Consider the following 21,723-nt stretch of genomic DNA (forward strand, 5'->3'; position numbering starts at 1 on the left):
GAATTCGCCAAGTTAGTCTCCGATGAAAAATTAAGCCCTGAGCAGGTGTACAATGCTGTTCATCATTATACTGACTCGGAAATTGTGCAGATGGTTGTACATCCAGAGAAGGAAAGTATTGGAGGAGAGAGCAGTGATGAAGATAAGGAAGTTGCAGCAGAGAGACTTCCTGTTGACAGGCTAATTAAGTTGACAGGTGAATTGCTGAAAGGATTAGAACAATGGTGTTTTATAACTGAGCAAGAAATAATGGGTGTTTCAAGAAATAATGGCTAATCAGAGAGAGACCAAAATATATGAAACAGCTTACCTTGGAAGATATGTTCAAAACAATTGCTAGAAAAAGTGCAACAGGGGAGCTAACACTTCAAAATCCACTGCCATCAACTTCTGCTCACACAGATGTGCTGTCACCAACATCAACAGTTTTTGAACAAACTGTTGTGCCAGTTTCAGCACCAGTTCCTGATGCTTCACTCATTTTTCAAGATGAAGATGTTGATGATCCTGATAACCCCACACTTGCAGACATGTAACTTTGCCTAAAGGTATATTAAACGTCTCACTTTAGAAGCGGAAGTGCTCAACATATTTGTATAAGTTAATTGCTGTATATTTACCTGTATCCTTTATTTTATCTGTGCCTGTACAGTATATTACTTTATTAAAATCACACTTGCTACTCATTTAATATTTGTTTCATTATCTAACTTGTACTGATTTACATGATATTTTAAAGGTACGATGAGGCAGTTAGCTATTGCTTAATATGATCCTTCTGTAATTCGGCATTTTCACTAATCCAGCACTCCTCAGGTACCAATGGTGCCGATTAGTGAAGGTCCACCTGTATCAACACGATCATTTCTGTCTCCTGACTCTTGCACTTCTGGCATAGTTCTAGTGTCTTCCACAGTGAAGACCGACACAAAATACTTACATTCCATCACTTCTTTGTCCCAAATTACTACTTGTCCAGCATCATTCTCCAGTGGTCTGATATCCAATCTTGTCTCTCATTTGCTCTTTATATATCAGAAAAATCTTTTTGTATCCTCTGTTATTGGTTAGCATACCTTCATATTTCATTTTTTCCCCCTTCATGGCTTTTTTAATTGCCTTCTGTTGGCTCTTTTTAAACCTCACACTGTGTCAGCAAAGAATAACCTCTCACACTGATTGCAGCCAGCCGAAAATTGGTAGTAGTATGAAGTACCAGTGAGGATGAAAATTGGCAGCAGCGTAGAGTATGAGTGAGGACGAAAATTGGCAGCAGTGTTGAGTATGAGTGAGGACGTCATGCTGCAGCTATATAAAACTTCCGTTGTACAACTCTTGCAGTTTTGTGCACAACTCTCGTCATTCTATTACAGGAAGAATGTGCAGACTGTTACGATAATGCAGGAAGTTTACTAGGATGCTGTCTGGATTAGTGTGCATGAGCTCCAAGTAAAAGTTGGATAAACTCAGGTTGTTTTCCCTTGAGTGCTGGAGGCTGAGTGGAGACTTGATAGAGATGTTTAAAATTATCGGAGGCATAAACAGTTAGAATCTTTACCCCAGAACTGAAATGTCAAACTCTAGAGAATATGCTTTTAAAGTTAGAGGGTGAAGTTTAAAGATGATGTGAAAGGCATGTTTATTTTTTCAATTTTTTTTGTCACATAGAAAGGGTGAGATACTTGGAAAAGGTTAGCAGTGAAGCTAGCAGCTTGTTAGAGTTTAAGAGACTTTAAGATGGAACACGACCATCAAGGCAGTGGTGATTTAGTATAAACTGGCATCAAAATTGGCACATCGTGGGCCGAATAGTTTATCCAGTGCCGTACTGTTCTATATTATAAAAGCACAAATATTTAACAGGTGAAATAGAAACAAAATATATTTTAATCTATAATAGAAATCCACAAAATATTTTAGCAAGTTTAACTGCAAGCTATCAAATAATTCACAAATGTTATCTGTAAACTCAAAAAAAAGACATTGAGAAGATTAGGGAGCATTTATGCAAAAAGTCAGTTGACATTTCAGGAATTATTGTTTTAGGATTTTTTTCCCCATCTAACTCTCTTCCTTCCCTAATTAAATTAATAAACATGAATGAATCACCAAGGGAAAATTAAAGGTTATACAGAATCAATTAAGAAATGCAAATCAGCATTATGCCCAATTACTACAATGAGAGCTAATCGCCAATTAATATGTTAAGTTTAAAAGATTCGACCATTTAGCTTCTTGAAGTTCTAACTGGAACATGGTAGATTGTTTTCATATGAGGGGTCAGGATGACAAAGAACTAACTGATCAAAATCTGCTTCAATGTCAGGGTAGCAGTCCATCACCTGAAGCTTACTAGAAGATGGATGATGTAACAAGACAATGATCTGAAAAGCAAAAGTAAATCAACACAGAATAGTTTAAAAAGAAGAAAATTTATATTTTGGAATGGCCAAGTCAAAGTCCAGACCCTAACCAAATTGAGATGCTGCGGCATGACCTGAAGAAAATATTGATGACCTGAAGAAAATATTGATGAACTGAAACAGTTTTGTATGAAGGAATGGTCTAAAATTCCTCCTTGCCATTGTGCAAGTCTGATTAGAGGCTACAATAAACATTTAATGGAGGTTATTGCTGCTTGAAGGACATTCTACCAGTTATTAAATACAAGGGTTCACAAATTTTTTTGCAGCCTGGATTGTGAATGATTAAACACTGCATTCAATAATGACATGAAAAGTACAGGTGTTTGTGTGTTATTACTTAAGGCAGTTTGTGTTTGTCTATAATTGTGATTTAGACCATATTTTATGAGTAATTAATGCAGAAAGCCAGGTAATTGCAAAGAGTTCACAAACTTTTTCCTGCAACTGTATATCAGCAAATACGACACTGAGATTCATTTTCTTGTGGACATAATCAATCCATCATAGAATGATAACCATAACAGAACGAATGAAAGACTGCAGCAACTTGGGCATTCCACCCTGAAATCCACTCTGGTTTAAGAGCCTGAAGGTTGAGGGGTAATAACGGTTCCTGAACCTGATGGTGTGAGTCCTAAAGCTCCTGTACCTTCTTCCTGATGGCAGCAGCGAGAAGAGAGCATAGCCTGGTCGGTGCACATCCCTGTTGATGGATGCTGCTTTCCTGCTACAGTGTTCCATGCAGATGTGCTTAATGGTGGGGCGGGCTGGGCCCTATCCACTACTTTTCGTTTTCTTTTCCGTATAAGGGCATTTGTGTTTCCAGACTAGGCAGTGATGCAATCAGTCAGTATGCTCCCCACAGCACATCCATAGAAATTTGTCAAAGTTTTATATGACATACAGAATCTTTGCAAACTCCTAAGAAAGAGTAGTGTTTTCTTTGTAATGGCACTTAGGAGCTGGACACAGGACAGATCCTTTGAAATTATAACACCAAGTTATTGAAAAGTTGCTGACACGCTCCACCTCTAAGCCCCTGATGAGGACTGGCTCATGGACCTCTGGTTTCCTCCTCCTGAAATCAATCAGTTCCCTGGTCTTGCTGACACTGAGTGAGAGGTAGTTGTTGTGGCACCACTCAGCCAGATTTTCTACCTCCCTCCAACATGCTGATTCGTCACCACCTTCCATGCAGCTATTGCACTGGAGATGTGCTTAGCCTCAGTCACATATATAAAGCCAACACAGCAGGCACTTACAAGCTGGCTATGCACACAGCCTGGTTGTGCACCTGTGCTGACGGTGATTGTGGAGGAAATGCTGTTGCCAATTCAAACTGACTGAGGTTTGCAAGTGAGGAAATTGAAAATTCAATTGCACAAGGAGGTATTGAATCAATAGCTCCAAGACCTACATAGCTCCCTGTGCAACTGGATCCTCAATTTCTCACTTGCAGACCCCAGTCAGTTTGGAGTCTGAAATGTCTGAATTACATCCACTGAAGACAGATTTCAAATGGAACAAACATCTTCTTTTCAGAAATTCTGCACAACAAAGATGCACCTATGATTATTCATTTTCTGACTTATCAAATGTGAAATTACAGAACAGCATGGTGGAAACTATTTACTGCTTAATATCAGAAGAAATTCTATCTGAAGTTAGCAACACTGTAATATGCTTTAAAATTCTGAACTAGGTTTATAATGGAATCACAAAACAGATTGTAAACATATTTTGCCACTATATTTTCCACCAATGTGAGTTCATGATGGCTAAGACGACAAGTTATGCAACTATACCTTAAGTAGTAATACTGTTGCTTCCCAATCATTTAACTGGATTACATGTTCACAAAAATCTATTACATTTCAGAAGACCAAAATTTGGTCGGCATCAAAGTAGTCATGATGTCAGAAAATGGGGAAATATCAACCACTTAAACAAAGCCTCTACTTCATCAGGAGAATAAAGAAATTTGGCATGCCCCTGTCAACTCTTACCAATTTTTAATCAATGCAACATGAAACACATTCTATTTGGATGCATAACAGCGTGGTATGGAAACTGGTCTGCACATGACAAGAAATTGCAGGGTTATGGACACAGCTCAGCATAACACATGATCCAGTCTCCCCTCCATGAACTGTCTTTACTTCTCACTGCCTCAGTAAAGCAGCCAGCATAATCCACCATGGACATTTTCTCTTCTCCACTCTCCCATCAGGCAGAAGATACAAAAATCTGAAATCATGTATCACCAGGATCAAGGATAGCTTCTATTCTACTGTTATCACTCTTGAACAGACCTCATTATGATCTTGCACTTTATCACTTACATTAACTACACTTTTTTTGGTAGCTTTTACACTTTATTCTGCATTGTTATTATTTTACCTTATTCTAGACCAATGCACTCTGATATGATTTGATCTGTAATACTAATAACTTTATTGATCCTGAGTGGGAAATTATTTGTACAAATAATACACAAGTCAAGCTTTTCACCATCTTGAAACCAATACAAATAATGAATTTTTTTTTTTTTTTGAAGGTGCATCAGAGAACTATTTCTAAATTTAATTACAACATGATACAAACTGAAAAGCCGGTATGAGAGGAAGAACTTTCACTACACCACTACTGAAGATGAAACATTTTCATTACTACATTGAAACTTCAAGTCACATAATATTTAAGAATGGAGCTACGTCCATATTGCAATTTCTCAACAATAACATATACTCTCAATTATTTTGAGAACATTACACATTTACGCAGCCCTTAAAATTTAAAGCACCACTGCTTGTAAATAATCTGTATTGCAGAAACCAATAGGTATCAGACTACTCATCATATTTGTTACTTACATCAGTTATTTATATCACTGAGCATATGAACTTTAGTAATGACCAATATTTGTATAATAACTATAAAAAATTTGTGCAAAAATAACTCTTCAGTACCCAAACTAAAACATACCCTGAACCCCCAAGTTTTGGAAGTCACTCGCTGATGACCACTAAAAGTGAAGTTGCATTTAAAAAGATAGCATTTCAAGTCCATGCACCAAGCAGGAGCCCCATCTAACGAAGAGTCTGTAGATCTCATGAGTTCTACAGCTCAGAATCCAGAAAACCTGAGTGGGAGTAAATTATCCTCATTCTAATGTTGGTGTAGTAGTGAACAGCAGGGCAGGATGTCAAAGTACACAGCATGATACACATCTGTTAGAAAAGACTGACATTGCCTTTACTAGGACCTTTGCATTCTCTAAGCATAAGCAAGGTCAGAGACAAATAGAGAATATAACCAAACTTGTTCCTCTGTTTAACATGGAATAAAGACAAACCAGGAATTTATAAGTTCATGGGTCCTCCCTCAGTGGTAGAAAAATTATTGAAGATTCTTTGGGATAGGACCCACCCATTTCTGGAAAAGCAGAGATGTATCAGAGATAGTCAGCATGGCTACGTGTGGTGCCTGTCATGTCAAACAAATTTGATTGAGTTTTTTTTTGAGATGCTAACAATGATGATTGATGAAGGTAGAAAAGAGAATGCTGCATACACGGACTTTTAACAAACCCTTTGACAAGATCCATCATGGTAAGTTGATCCAGAAGATTTAGGCAAATGGGATCCATGGAGACATGGAAGACTGGATTTAAAATGGGCATATCTGTAAAAGACAGCAGGCCGTGTGTGGAGTGGCATTATTCTGAGTGGAGGTGTGTGATCTGCAGTACTGCACAGGGATTATTACTGGGCCTCTGTCTTAAATAACAGCAAAACATTAGCCACGCTCCAGCCTACTGAATGGGGTCCCTTGAAAAGGGGAGTGACTGGTATTGTCTGTTGCAACTGTGGTGAGGAGGGACACTTCAGGTGGGAAAGTGAAGGATGTGAAAACCTCTGGAAAGTGAGCCCACAGTTACTTAAGCAGAAAGGGAAGTCAGGAAATCTTGAAGAGACCCAGTGAGGGAATGGCCTGGCCTCTCCGGTGGGGCGGGGGAAACACACACACACACATTCCAATCAATGCATCAAGAAAGACACTAAAGTGAAAAACATTATTCCTGAGGGCTTAGTGGGGCCAAGCTCCAGTGTATCCGTATGAATCGAAGGTACTTATGTCAAAACCATACTTGACACAGGTTCTCAGGTTACTCTGCTGTACAGATCTTTCTACAACCAGTATTCGACGCATTTACCATTAACGCCACTTGGTGCCATAGTACTAATGACTACCTGTATGATAGTTACTTGTCGTTGAAGCTGGAGATTTTGGAGGCAGATGTGGGAATAGAGGAGGTCCTTGATACGTTAGTGTTGGTTTGTCCGGACCTGGTTGAGAAGGCTGAGGCTTCAATTCTTGTGGGAACAAATACTCCTGTTGTGAGGAGGCTAGTGGAAGCCTGCATGGAGAAAGCTGGAGAGAGCTTTCTGAAAACCTTTTCCATTCACCCTGCGTTCAGAGCCGCTTTTGAGGAAGTGCACGTCTGTCCTAGGCTGGATGATTAGCATAAATGAAGAACTGTATGGTACACCCAGTCCAAACCAGCCGTGTTATGGCCTGGGGAAGTGGGTAGAATGATGGGAAACCCCAAATTTCCCAGAATGTCTGAAGCTGAGGCCCTATTGGTGGATACTCTGGAAGACCAAGAAAAGGAGTCACACTTGGCTGCTGCGGTACTGGTGAGGTTGAACTGCAGAAGCCATTGGTTGTACAACTAAACCGGATGACAGTGATTGTCAGGAACACCTCGGACAGGGAAGTCACTCTCAGGCAGGGAAAGCCAATGGCACACTTTTTTCTGGTGACGGTAACTTCTAGTTTTCTGGTGAGACAAGCAGGAGTGAAACCATCTCCTGGAAAAGGAAAGTTGACAGCCAAGTCATTCAACTTTAGCGACTCCGGGTACCTGGAGGTTGGAAGAGGAGACTGACAGGCAAGATGAAGTTCGAAGGTGTGTTTTCTACTGGCAAGTTTGATGTAGGCTGTTTCAAGAGTACTCGCCACACTATTCGAGTGACAGAGGACACCTCTTTCCGAAAAAGGTCTCTGTGATTGGCGTCCGCAGAGATGAGGGACATTCGGCAGCATCTGCTGAAGCTGAAGGAAGCTGGGTTTACCACTGAGACCAGGAGTCCATATGTCCCCCAGAGTGATGGTGAGGAAGAAGAATGGGAAGGTACGAGGTGAATTGACTATGCGACGCTGAACCGGCACACAGTCCTGACCACTATACTATTCTGAGGATCGAAGATGCACTGGCCTGCCTGAGTGGAGCGAAGTGGTTCAGTGTACTGGACCTAAGGAGTGGTATCGGATACAAATGAGCGAGGCTGACAAAGAGAAGCCGGCATTCATATGTCCACTTGGATTCTTTCAGTTTGAAAGAATGACCCAGGACTTATCTGGAGCTCCGGCTACTTTCCAGTGTGTCATGGAGAAAGCTGTTGGGGATATGAACTTGCCTGAGGAGCTGGTGTACCTGTTTGATCTCAGTGTTCGGGTCCACCCTGGTAGAGCATGAGGCCAGGTTACTAAAGGTTTTAGGCTGTCTGCAAGCTAAAGGGTTAAAACTGTCACTGGACAAGTGCCAGTTCTACAAGACATCTGTCAACCACGTTGGGCACAATCTCACGGGATGGAGTAGATACGGATCTGTCAAAGACAGAGGCGGAGACCACATAGCCATTGAAATGGGCTATGGTGGATAAGTTAAGTAATATGGTACCAAGTTTGAGGTGAGGACTGACAACAATGCATGGACTTGTATCCTGACCTTGGCGAGATTGAATGCCACAGGCCATCGTTGGTTGGCAGCGCTATCTGCCTGTGATTTCAACCTGAAGTACCGGCTGGGGAGCTGGAACATTGATGCGGATGCATTGTCCCGACAGATGCATGAAGGGCTGGAAATGGACGGAGAGTGAGAAAGCGCTCCTGCCGCTGGAGTTAAAGTAATGCACCAGTTTTCCCTCACAGGGAAGTCAGAGACAAGGCGAGGGCAGGATTGAGCAGTGGATGATTTGTGAGCTTCTGGTTGTGCCATCCGATAAGCTTACTGCAACCTGACAAGTCCGAATACAAAGCAGTTGCCTGAGGTGAGCCCAGGGGAAGTGGCTGCCGCTCAGTAAGATGACCCTTGTATAGGTACTGTTTGGTCAGCTGTTGCGGAGGGGGATATGGCCTAAGCTGAAAAGATGAAACAGCCTGCGTATCTCTACTGCTGAGAGAATGAAATAAACTGTTGAGGAACCATGTTCTATACTGGGTCATATCTCCTCCTGACAGGCCTCTGCTTTCCCAGTTGGTTCTACCCGAGAAGTATCACAGGATTGTGTTGAGGGAGTTAGATATGGCCCTTGTGGCTAAAGGGATCAGGGGGTATGGAGAGAAGGCAGGTACAGGGTTCTGAGTTGGATGATCAGCCATGATCATACTGAATGGTGGTGCAGGCTCGAAGGGCCGAATGGCCTACTCCTGCACCTATTTTCTATGTTTCTAAGTCACTTCATGATGATTCAGGTCATTTGTAGTTTGACAAGACCAATGGATTGGTCAGAGATCGGTTCTACTGGCCCTGAATGAAATCTGAAGTTGATGAGTACTATAAGTCGTGCATTCAAGGTATTCGAAGGAAGACGCTCCCCACGAGGGCTGCTCCTTTATCCCATTTACAGAGTGTGGGGCTGGTATGTATGGATTTCGTCTCCACAGAGCCTGATTCCAGCAACTCGGCAAATGTCTTAGTTATTACTGATCACTACACCAGATATGCTCAAGCCTTCCCTACAAAGGATCAGAGGGTGGCCACCGTGGCCAAAATATTATGGGAGAAGTCTTTTGTTCATTATGATCTTCACAGACAGATACATAGCGATCAGGGAAGGGATTTTGAGAGTAGTCTCATACATGAGTTACGGCGCATGCCTGAAGTTGAGGACTACGCCTTATCATCCTCAGGGTGATCCCCAGCCTTAGAGGTTCAACCGGGCATTGCTAGACATGCTCGAAACCCTGGAGAACAGCAAGAAGAACAAATAAAGTCAGCATATTGGGCACCTGGTTCACTGCTACAACTGTACACAGAATGAAGCTACTAGATACTCGCCATATTACTTGAAGTTTGGGCACCAAGCAAGGTTGCCTGTTGACCTTTGTGGACTGGTGGGCAAGAATTGCCGAAGACCTATCTGAAGTATGCGTCTGACATGAGGAGGGAATTGCAAAGGAGTTATGAACTAGCAGAGTTTTCTGCCACCAAGCAGAATCAAGGAAGTGAGAGGAGATATGATCAAAAGATTAAGTTCTCTCAATTGATGCTTAGACACAGACCTCTCAAACAATTTGGGCCTACCAGGGAAACACAAGTTGGCTGACCACTGGGTGGCTACACCCTAAGTAGTGCAGAGTCAGATGCTAAACCTACCAGTTTTACTGGTGAAACCAGAGGACGGGAATATACCTGTCAAGATTCTCCATCGGAACCACCTTCTACCCCTGGGACAAGATGTACGTGTCGACTCAGAGCCTAATGTGGACCCTACACCTAGTAAGGGGGCTCAGCGGCGATGTGGGAGAACAGAAGGACAAGCAGTAGAATGGCCTGGAAGGGACTTGACCACTGAATATGGTATGGACTCAGAGGATGAGGAAATGGGAGTATGGTATATGCTAGCCCTATGCAAACTCTCCAATAATCGAAGGAGATTCCCAAACTTCCCCACTCTAATGCAGATAAAATGGAGGGGACTAGCACCGGACTGGCAGGCCTGCGGCTAGACAAAGAAGGGAGACTAGGCTCTAAAGTAACTGGGAATGAAGCTGAGCTCAGTTGAGTGACAAGGGGACCCGAGATGCCAGAAGGCACAAGGAATGGACAGGGACAAGCCTCTCCACGTAGACAGGAAAGACCCCAGAGTGTGTCCAAAATTGAAGTAGATGATGGGATAAGGAGGTCTCAAAGAGTCAAGAAACCCCCATATAGGCTGGCCTACGTTGCACCAGGGGTAAAGTGTGCTAGGCCTTTTCCACTTGAGATATGTCACTACCATTTACAAATGGATCAGAGATTCTGACATCACAAAATTCCTCTGAAAACTGATTAATGAGGGAATGATGAATTATTTCAAGTCATGAGGACATGACTATTTTGGTGGGGTCAAGAGTGTAATGCACAGGTAAAGGTTTTACTGCTGAAGGGTATTTCATGTAATGGTCTTTCTGTAGAAGCAGTTTGGGTTACTGTTGGAGAGGAGGGATGCTTAGGAATGTGGGCCATCCAATCAGGAGAGTGGAACAGGGAGAAGGTTCTAGAGAAGGCCAAGGGAGCAACTTTGTAACTGACAACGGTGGTGGGTCCTTGTCTTTTTTCAGTGGGAGATGAAGAAAGATGTTGGAGAGAACTGGCCGTAGGATTTGTTCTGGTGGGGAAATGTGATTTGACGGAGCCTGGGCACGGAGGCTTGCTGAGGATCATGAAAATAGCTTTTGGAAGATTTGAGCTCTGACCCGTGCACATTTGACTGTATTATAATGGGCCCTTTTGGGTTTTTTTCTCCTTTCTTTTTTTTTTACTAACTCTGGTTAAGTTAATGTTCACAAATATATTTTATAATTGTATGCAGTGTGTGATCTGTTATTTCATGCTACTGCAGGCAGTAAATCACACAGCATTTCACACAAACCGTTGTCTTCGAGTGGGAGAGACATCCCAACCCACGAATTTGGCAGGACCAAAGTCATATACTCCCTAGACGCATGAGGCCAGAGAAAGGTGGGTTCTCGCCGTGGAATCCAGTGGCTGCTAGCAAGGGGCTAACGAGCCACATTTCCAGAGACACCCAGTAAAAGGAGTTGCAAACAGAACTCTTGTACAATAGCATCAGTATCCAGGTTGAATATCACTGTCTTATAACGACATGAAATTTGTTGTTTTGCAGCTGCAGTCCAGTGCAAAGATATAAAAATATTATAAATTATAAAATAAATAGTATGAAGATGGAAAGTGTTCATGAACCACTCAGAAATCTGATGTTAGATGAGAAGAAGCTGCTTCTGAATTGTTTAGTGTGATCAAAAAAAGATGAACTCTTGATCTCTGATCAACTGTTGTGAATTATGTAATACACTTTTTGTAACTCTAACACTGTTCTGCATTGTTGCTTTTTCCTTTTTGTACTATCACAATATACTTATACAACCTGTCTGGGTTGCACGCAAACAAAAGCTTTTCACTGTCTCAGTACATGTGGCAACAATAAAACAATTAGCAGTTAATCCCACATCCCTCTACACATGGCTCATTCAAATGCCTCAAAATGTGGTTACAGTTTCTACCTCATCTGACAGCTTATTCCACATACCAACTACTGTGTTTTGGGGCACAAAGAAGATTAGTGGTAGCACAACCAGTTTATGAGGCCAACAATCACCAGTCGGGGTTCAATTCTTGCTACTGCCTGTAAGAAATCTATACGCTCTCCCTGTGATTGTGTGGGTTTCCTCGAAGTGCTCCTGTTTCTTCCCACAGTCCAAAGACACATGGGTTAGGGTTAGTGAGTTGCGAGCATTCTGTGTTGGGACCAGAAGGGTGGCAACACTTGTGAACTGCCCCAGCGCATCCCCGGACCGCGCTGATCATTGATGTAAACAACGCATTTCACAGTGTTTTGATGTAACAAAGCTAATCTTTAATCTCTACTGCATGAGAATCATCTTTAAATCTCCTCCCTCTCACTTTTCATTTAGTTTTAGACACCCCTACCATGGAAAATAGACTCCAGTCATCTACTCTACACCCTTGAATTTTGTAGACCTCTCATAAATTTCAGCCTCCTCTGCTTTAGGGAAAGCAGACCTAGCCTCTCCTTACAACTCAAGCCTTCCAACCTAGGTTACATCCTTCTGAATCCTTTCTGCACCCTGACTAGCTTAATTACAACAGCCAAAACTGCATACTACAAGTATGGGCTTCAACATTTCGCACAACAGTAAGATGGAATCCCAACTGCTGTATTCAGTGTCTCACTGAAGAACAGCATGCTATGTATGCCTTATTAATCACTCTATCTACCTGCGTGCCACTTTCAGGGAGTTATGTACTTGCATGTAAGGGTCTCCCAGTGCACCATCATTCACTGTACATGCATCCTGCTGCTGAACACAAGACTGAATGATGGAGATGAACAAAACAGTGAAAGAACTTGAGCAAAGGTGAGTAACCACCAGGAACTCAAGAAATGCAGCTACAATCGTTGCAAAGTCATCAAGGCAGCAAAACGACAATACAGGGACGAAGTCCAGACACAACTCTCAACCAACACACGCAGCTTATGGCAAGGTCTGCACACCATCGCAGACTTCAAAGCTAAACACAGTGGTGCTGCCAACATCGTTGCCTCTCTCCCAGATAAGCTAAATCTTTTTTACGCTCGGTTCGATGTCGCCAACACTGAGCCCCCCAAGGAGAGCAGCCGATGCAACCTGCACCCTTGTCATCTCTGAGGCTGAAGTACGCAGGTGTTTCCAACAAGTGGACAGCCACAGGGCTGCAGGACTGGACGGCATCTCAGGCCGGGTACTCAAGAGTGTGTGCGGCACAACTGGCAGGTGTGTTTACAGACATTTTTAATCTCTCCCTGTCCCAGTGTAGAGTGCCCTCCTGCTTCAGAACACCCACCATCGTCCCTGTACCTAAAAAGATCAAGGTAACGACTGGCAACCTGTCGCACTCACCTCAATAATAAGCAAATGCTCTGAGAGGCTTGTCAAGGACTACATCTGCAGCTTGCTACCACCCACACTGGACCCCCTACAATTCGCCTACCAACACAACCGCTTGACAGATGGTGCAACAGCCACAGCTCTACACACCAGGTATGTCCTTACACACCTGGAGAGGAGGATGTTTATGTGAGAATGCTGTTCTTGGACTACAATTCAGCATTCAACACCATAATTTCCTCCAGGCTTGACAAGAAGTTCAGAGACTTCGGCCTTCACCCTGTCTTGTGTAGCTGGATCCTGGACTTGCTGTCAGATCGCCAGCAGATGGTAAGAGTGGGCTCCCTCACCTCCACCTCTCAACAAAGGAGCCCACCAGGGCTGTGGCCTAGCCCTCTCCTTTTCTCTCCGTACACCCATGACTGAGTTACCACCCACAGGTACAATCTGCTAATTAAATTTGCAGATGATACTACACTGATTGGCCTTATCTCAAATGCTAACGAGGCAGCCTACAAAAGTCACTTCGACAACCTCTCCCTCAATGTCACAAAAATAAAGGAGCTGGTTGTGGACCACAGGAGGAGCGTAAACAGGCTCAACCCTATTGTCATCAATGGATCTGGGGTTGAGAGGTGAACAGCTTTAAGTTCCTTGGTATCCACATCACCAAGGACCTCACTTGGTCTGCACATACCAGCTGTGTGGTGAAAAAAGCACAATAGCACCTTTCACCTCAAATGGTTGAAGCAGTTGGCATGAGTCCCCAAATCCCAAGGACTTTCCACAAAAGCACAAATGACAGCATCCTGACTGCATCACTGCCTGGTATGGGAACTGTACTCCATCCCCCCACTCCCACCCCCCCATCGTAAGACTCTGCAGAGAGTGGCGAGAACAGCCCAGCACATCTCTGGATGTGAGATTCCCACTATTTAGGCCATTTATAGCGACAGAGGTGTAAAAAGGGCCCGAAGGATCATTGGGGACCCGAGTCACCCTAACCATAAACTGCTCCAGCTGCTATCATCTGGGAAACAGAACCGCAGCATTAAAACCAACTAACAGCCTCCAGGACAGCTTCTTCCACCAGTCCATCAGCCTGATTAATTCACGCTGACAACTGTACTTCTAAGGTACATGGACTGATCTGATGTATATGTCATTGTACATATTATTTATTAAAAATTACTACAATTTGCACATTGTACATGCAGAGGGAGACATAATGTAAAGATTTTTACTCATGTATATGAAGGATGTAAGAAATAAAGTCAATTCTTTAAAACATTTGCAGAGGCTGGCAAGTATGCAAAACTTTTTTAAAAAGATTTTTGCTGACTTGAAGTGAATGGAGAACAGAGCAATGTCAATTCCAAAGATCAGTGTCTGGAATGAACTAATTGAAATCAAATCATTAAGAAGATGTGACACAGAGTCCGACAGTATAGAATCATTGTGGATAGAGCAAGGGAACTGCAAGGGGAAAAAGATCCTGATGGGAGTTTTATACAGACCACCAAATAGTAAAAATGTGGTCTAGAAATTACAATGGGAGATAGAAACTGCATGCCAAAAGGGCAATTTTACAATAGTCATAAGGGATTTCAATTTGCAGGTAGACTGGGAAAATCAAATTGATGCTGGATTGATGCGGAGCTTGGGAGGGTTAATGACACCTAACGGCGACACCTTTGCTTGCATCTTTGGAAACAGCTCTATTTCCACCATTAGTATATTTATTTTTCCCTTTCAGGGTTCTTTTGAAGACCTTGACCTGGAGTTACATGCAGGCTTCGGTTCTTTGCGAGAATGGGACCCGTTCTCGGGGTTCCATGACTGGCTGTTAAATTCGACATACCAAGGGTTTGGTCTGAGAGTCTCACTTGTGTTTGGAAGCCCAAGATCTCAGAGGTCTGGAGACAGGCAGAGCAAGGGTTGGTGTCATAGCTGGAGACTTGTGTGTCGTCGGGGAGGCTGGAAAAACTTTCGCTGTGGGCCTGAAAACCTGAGGTCTTTGTGACCTTTGGACACAGAGCTCGAAAAAAAGCGACGAAACGGACTTTTAACATCATAAACCAGCAGGTTGTTGTTATGTCTCCTGATCATTGAGAAAATGGGGGGACCTCCCTCTCCCTTATTAGGGACAGAGAGAATCTGTGGTTTGTTGAATATAATGCAAAGCCTTTGGGGTAACTTTGGTCTGCGTTTTTGCCATCGTTTAGCACAAACTTGCACTCGGTGATGCTACCAATGCGCCTTTTTTTTGCTGGTTGGGGGAAGAGGGATTGTTGCTTGCTGCTGTTTACGTACGGGGGTGGACTTCAGGGTTCTCATGTTTAACTGTCATTTTTTCTTTAGGGTACCTCTGTTTTCATGGATGTTTGTGAAGAAAAAGCATTTCAGGATGTCCATTGTATACATTTCTCTGACATTAAACTGGACCTTTGAACCTTTGATTCCTGATTGGTGGGGGGGGAAGGGTGATTTCTAGAATGCCTACGATGGCTTTTTGGAGCAGTTTGATGTTGAGCTCAGTAGGAGATCAGCAATTCTGGATTGGGTGTTGTGCAATGAACTGGAATTAATTCAAGAGCTTAAGCTAAAAGAACCCTTAGGGGAAAAAAGATCATAAGGTGATCAAATTCACCCTGAATTTTGAGAAGCAGCTAAAATGAGATGTATCAGTATTATCGTGGAGTAAAGGGAATTAGAGGCATGAGAGAGGAGTTGGCCAGAATTGATTGGAAAAGAAAACTGGCAGGGATGATGGCAGAGCAGCAATGGCTGCGATTTCTGGAGGCAATTCGGAAGACACAAGATATATACATCCCAAGGAGGAAGAAGTATTCTGAAGGCTAGATGACACAACCATGGCTAACAAAAGAAGTCAAAGCCAATATAAAAGCCAAAGAGAAGGTATATAATAGAACAAAAATTACTGGGAAGTTGAAGGATTAGGAAGCTTTCAAATACTAACAGAAGGCAACTAAAAACAGACTGGAAAATTGCAAATGTCAGTCCAGGCTTTTAAGAAGGGAGAGGGGCAGAAGAAAGGAAACAATAGGGCAGTTAGTCTGACCTCAGTGGTTGGGAAAATGTTGGAGTCGATTGTTAAGGATGTGGTTTCAGAGTACTTAGAAGCAGATGTTAAAAAGTCCTTCATCAGCATGGTTTCCTCAAGGGAAAATCTTGCCTGACAAATCTGTTGGAATTCTTTGATGAAATAACAAGCAGGACAGACAACGGAGAATCGGTGGATTTTGTGTACTTAGATTTTCAGAAGGCCTTTGACAAGATGCCACACATGAGACTGCTTAACAAGCTACAAGGCCATGGTATTACAGGGAAAATTCAAGCATGGATAAAGCAGTGGTTGATTGGCAGGAATGAAAGAGTAGGAATAAAGGAAGCCTTTTCTGGTTGGCTACCGGTGACTAGTGGTGTTCTACAGGGGTCTGTTTTGGGACCAATTCTTTCTACATTATATGTTGATGAGTTGGATTATGGAATTGATAGCTTTGTTGCTATGTTTGCAGATGATACAAAGATAGGTGGAGGGGCAGGTAGTTTTGAGGAAGTAGAGAAGCTACAGAAGGACTGAGAGAGATTAGGAGAATGGAATACAGTGTTAAGAAGTGCACGGTCTTGCACTTTGGTAGAACAAGTAAAAGGGGTGACTATTTTCTAAATGGAGAGAAAGTACAAAAAAACTGAGGACTTGGGAGTGCTTGTGCAGGGTTCCCTAAAAGTTAATTTGCAGATTGAGTCTGTGGTGAGGAAGGCAAATGCGATGTTAGCACTCATTTCAAGAGGACGAAAGTATAAAAACAAGGATGTAATAATGTTGAGACTTTATAAACAATGGTGAGGCCTGCTCATGAAATTGATTCTAGAATTGAGTGGCTTGTCATGTGAAGAGCGTTTGATGACTCTGGGCCTGTATTCACTGGAATTCAGAAGAATGTCGGGTGACCTCATTGAAACCTATCAAATGGTGAAAGGCCTTGATGAAGTGGACGTGAAGAGGATGTTTCTAATGGTAGGGGAGTCTAAGACCAGAGGACAAGCCTCAGAATAGAGGGGTGTTCTTTTAGAACGGAGAAGTGGAGGGATTTATTTAGCCAGAGATTGGTGAATCTAGAATTTGTTGCCACAGGCAGCTATGGAGGCCAAGTCCTTATGTATATTTAAGGCAGGAGTTGATAGATTCTTGATTGGTCAGGGCTTGAAGGGATATGTGGAGAAGACAGGAGATTGGAGCCGAGAGGAAAATTGGATCAGCCATGATGAAATTGTGGAGTGGACTTGATGGGCCAAATGGCCTAATTCTTCTCCTATGTCTTATAGTCTAAGAATGGAGTGGGGCAATTTTGGATCAAAGAACTCAGGACATACGAGGGGTGACAAGGATACATGATTCAAACCTCATCACCAAAGCCAAATTGTGCCGAACAGTCTTGTTCACCGTCGGGAGATGTCAGGGGACAGGTGGACATCACAGCGAGAGCAGAATTCATGCTGAACCAAAAAATGTGGCTCCTGCCTTCCCAAAATTAGCAGAAGACATTTTCCGCCTATTTGACAAAAGATGTTGGGTGAGACAAGAACTAGAGGTCATGGGTTAAGCTGAAATGTTAAAGGGGAACATGAGCGGGAACTCCTTCACTCAAATGGGGTGCGAGTGTGGAACAAGCTACCACAGGAAATGGTGAATGTGTGTTTGATTTCAATATTTAAGAGCAATATGGAAAGGTACATTGATTATGGTGGGGTGGGGGTACATGGAGGGCTCTGGTCCAGATGCAGGTCAACGTGACTAGGCTGTTTAAATGGCTTGGGATAGATTAGATGGGCTGAAGGGCACACTTCTCTGCTGTAGTGTACTATGACGATGTTAGACAAGCACTCTGACAATGTAAAGAGAACAAAATGTCCAAGAGAGGGTGGCAATTTAGGGAAATCTTCAAGCTGATGAGTCCGGTACATAGCAGGACAGATTGGGACAGGATATTTGGGAATCCTCAGAGGTATCAGAGGGCACCACGGTGACATAGTGGTTAGAGCAATGTTATTACAGCTTGGGGTGTTCCAGGTTTCAGCTTTCAATCCTGGCACTGTTCTGTAAGGAGTCTCTGTACATCCTCCCTGTGGAATTCATGGGGTTTCCTCCTACAGTCCAAAAACGTACCAGGTAAGTTAATTGATTATTGTAAATTGTCCCATGATTAGGTTAGGGTTAATCGGGGTTGTGGGGTTGCTGGGGCAGCATGGGTCGAAGGGCCAGAAGGGCTTACTCTGCTCTGTATTGCTAAATAAATAAAATGAACAAATCAGTAAAACCAAGTAGTTACAGGTCTGTAACATGGACTTCAGCAGTTGGCAGAGCTTTGGGAACAATTCTCTGAGGGGATGTGGATAACATAAGAAATAGCAGCAGCATTGTCAGTGATCCCTCCCATCCATTCATCAATCTTTCGTTGGACATGGCAATAATGCTACGGTATCTCCTACCATCAGGCAGGAGGTACTGCAGCATTAGTACAAGGACTGTTAGGATGGAAAACAGCCTCCCCCCCGCCCCTGAGACTTCTGAACTCTGCCACCACCCATGTCTCAGCACGCATGAAGTGCCAGTGTTGTTATATTGTTTACTTTTTAAACTTGCGCTGTAAATACACCTTATTCGTTAATTTGTTTGTGGTCATATTATTTCTCAAGTTGTGTGTAAGTTATAAGTACTGTGTTGTACACTTTGGTCCAGAGGAACATTGTTTCGTTTGTACAGTTGAACGACAATAAACTAGACTCATGCTTGCTCTGCCTTCCGATAAGATGGCAGCTGGTTTTTTCCTACACTTCCTGCACTGGCCCTGTGTCTCTTAATTCCTTCAACATCTACAAAAGCAAAAAATAATCAAGAGGAAACAGCATGGATGCAACATTACAGCTTTTACAAATTTAGTTTTTGAGGAACTATAAAAGGAGAGTTGTTAAAGGCAGAGCATTTGATGTAATTTACAGTACTTTTGATATAGTCTGCTTAGATTTTACCAAGACACCCCATTGTAGACTTGTCAAGAAAGTCTGGTGCTACATTTATGATTCAAGGAAACTACTGCAGATTCTCTGCTGAGTAGATTTTGTAATTGGACAAGTTTTTTTTTTCTCCCTAGCTGGCTGCTGGAGGAGTATGGTGCAGCCAATTGTGTCAAAAAAAAAGTACCAGAAAAGGGCCAGTAACATCATGAAGGATCTCACCCACCCTGCCGTGGACTGTTTGTCCCACTCCCAACAGGGAGGAGGATACATAGCATCCATGCCAGGACCACCAGACGCAAAAACAGTTACTTTCCCCAAGCAGCAAGGCTGATCGACACCTCCACTACTTTGTTATTTCCCAGTAGTCATCATATCTAGAGCCCAGGTATAGTCTAGTCTCCTTTATAGACACACAGTGCCTTGAAAAAGTATTGCCTCCACAACTGTTTTCACATATTACTGTCTCATTTTCTAAATTTTAAAAATATTGAAGTAGAACTTGAGCTAATCTACAAAACATTGTGCATCATCAGATCAAAAGAAAAATTCCAAAACTTGCCAACAATTTACTAAAAATTAAAACCAAAATTGTAAAGTTGAAAAAGTATTAATCTTCTTTGTAATTACGACACTAACTTTCCTCAGGTGCAATACTGTATGTTACCTTACCAACTTAGCCAATTTGTTGATGTAGAAAATTGGATGATCACCTATTTTCACTGAATCCATAAGGATAAATACATCTTCTCCATCAGGTCCACCAGTATGATAGATATTCAACAGATCAAACCAAAATGAAGACAAAAACATTGAAGACAAGTCAGGGAAATGATACTACATAAGCAAAAATCTGGGGGAAGGGTACAAAACCATTTGAACATACCTTGGAGCTCAGTGCACTCCCATCATGTAAAAGTGGAAAACTATGAAACCACAGTCCACACTCCCTAGGCACAGACCATCCCTCTGAGCTTCATCACCAGAGAAGAATGATACTTGTAAGAGAGGCTACTGTAACGACAATAGTCACTCTGAGTGAGCTGCAGAGGTCAGTGGCTGCAAATGGAGATGAAGTTCATGGCTCCACAATCTCTAAGGCTTTGCACAAAAAGGGTATTTATGGAAGAGAGGCAATGAAGAAAGCCCGGCTGAAAAAAAACATACCCTTGCCTGCAAAATATTTGCAAAGTGCCACTTAGATTTTGTAAAGATGTGGAAGAATGTTTTGTTTTCAGATGAGACTCTAAAGTGGAACTCTTTTTGCCTCAATATGAAGCAGTATGCAGGGTGTAAATCTAATACTGCACATCAGCCAGATAACACCATCACACCAGGAAATCTGCAGATGCTGGAATTTCAAGCAACACACATAAAAGTTGCTGGTGAACGCAGCAGGCCAGGCATCATCTCTAGGAAGAGGTACAGTCGACGTTTCGGGCCGAGACCCTTCGTCAGGACTAACTGAAAGAAGAGCTAGTAAGAGATTTGAAAGTGGGTGGGTGAGGGGGAGGGGCAGATCCAAAATGATAGAAGACAGGAGGGGGAGGGATGGAGCCAAGAGCTGGACAGTTGATTGGCAAAAGGGATGAGAGGATCATGGGACAGAAGGCCTAGGGAGAAAGAAAAGGGGGAGGGGGGAAGCCCAGAGGATGGGCAAGGGGTATAGTGAGAGGGACAGAGGGAGAACACCATCCTTACTGTAAAGTATGGTGGAGGTAGCATCATGCTATGGGGATGCTTCCCAGAAGGGACAGGAAATCTGGTCAGGACTGATGGAAAGATAAATGCTGATAAATGCAGAAGAGATTCTGGATAAAACACCTGCTAACCTCTGCCAGAAAGCTTAAACTGGGGAGGAAGTTCACCTTGCAGCAGGAAATGATCCAAAGCACACTACCAGAGGAACCATGGATGCCTTCAAATGAAGAAAACTGATGCCCTTGAGTGCCCAATCAGATTCCTGACCATAACCTAATCGAACAGCTTTGGCAAGACCTCAAGATTGTTGTCCACCACTGCTTCCCAACTAACTTGGCATAGTTTGAGCAAGAAGGAATGGGCAAATTTTGGTCCATCACATTATGCAAAGCTAATAGAGATCAATCCAAAAAGACTACTGGCTGTAATAGCTGCAAGAGGTGGTTCAACTAAGTTTATTTTGAGCAGAGATGAATACTTTTTAACTGCTGACATTTCAGTTTTTGAATATTTAGTCTTTCATGCTTTACACTTTTCCTGTTTTGGGGAGCCCCACTGTGAAAAAAAGGAGCTCATGATTCACAAATATAAAAAAAATTCTGTTAAATTGATCAAAATGCCTGGCTGTAATACTCAGTTATGTGAACAAAGAGTTGGGGACTGAATACTTTTACAAGGCACTGTACAATCAATGCATAAGCTAAATTATGTAATTATATTTGTTTTTAATATTGTTATTTATCTTATTGTATTTTTGTGCCAATCAGATTCTAAATAACAATTATTTCGTTTTCCTTTACACTTGTGCACTGGAAAT

At 42.6% G+C, this 21,723-nt stretch overlaps 1 protein-coding gene across 2 annotated transcripts in view; it reads right to left on the reverse strand.

The window, feature by feature from the left end:
• The window catches only part of snx17 (sorting nexin 17), a 77,650-nt gene that overhangs the window by 54,713 nt on the left and 1,214 nt on the right, over nucleotides 1-21,723 (reverse strand). The gene's annotated exons all lie outside the window — the stretch shown is intronic.

The sequence above is a fragment of the Mobula hypostoma genome, chromosome 2 (assembly GCF_963921235.1).
Source record: "Mobula hypostoma chromosome 2, sMobHyp1.1, whole genome shotgun sequence".
Classification (NCBI taxonomy): domain Eukaryota; kingdom Metazoa; phylum Chordata; class Chondrichthyes; order Myliobatiformes; family Myliobatidae; genus Mobula; species Mobula hypostoma.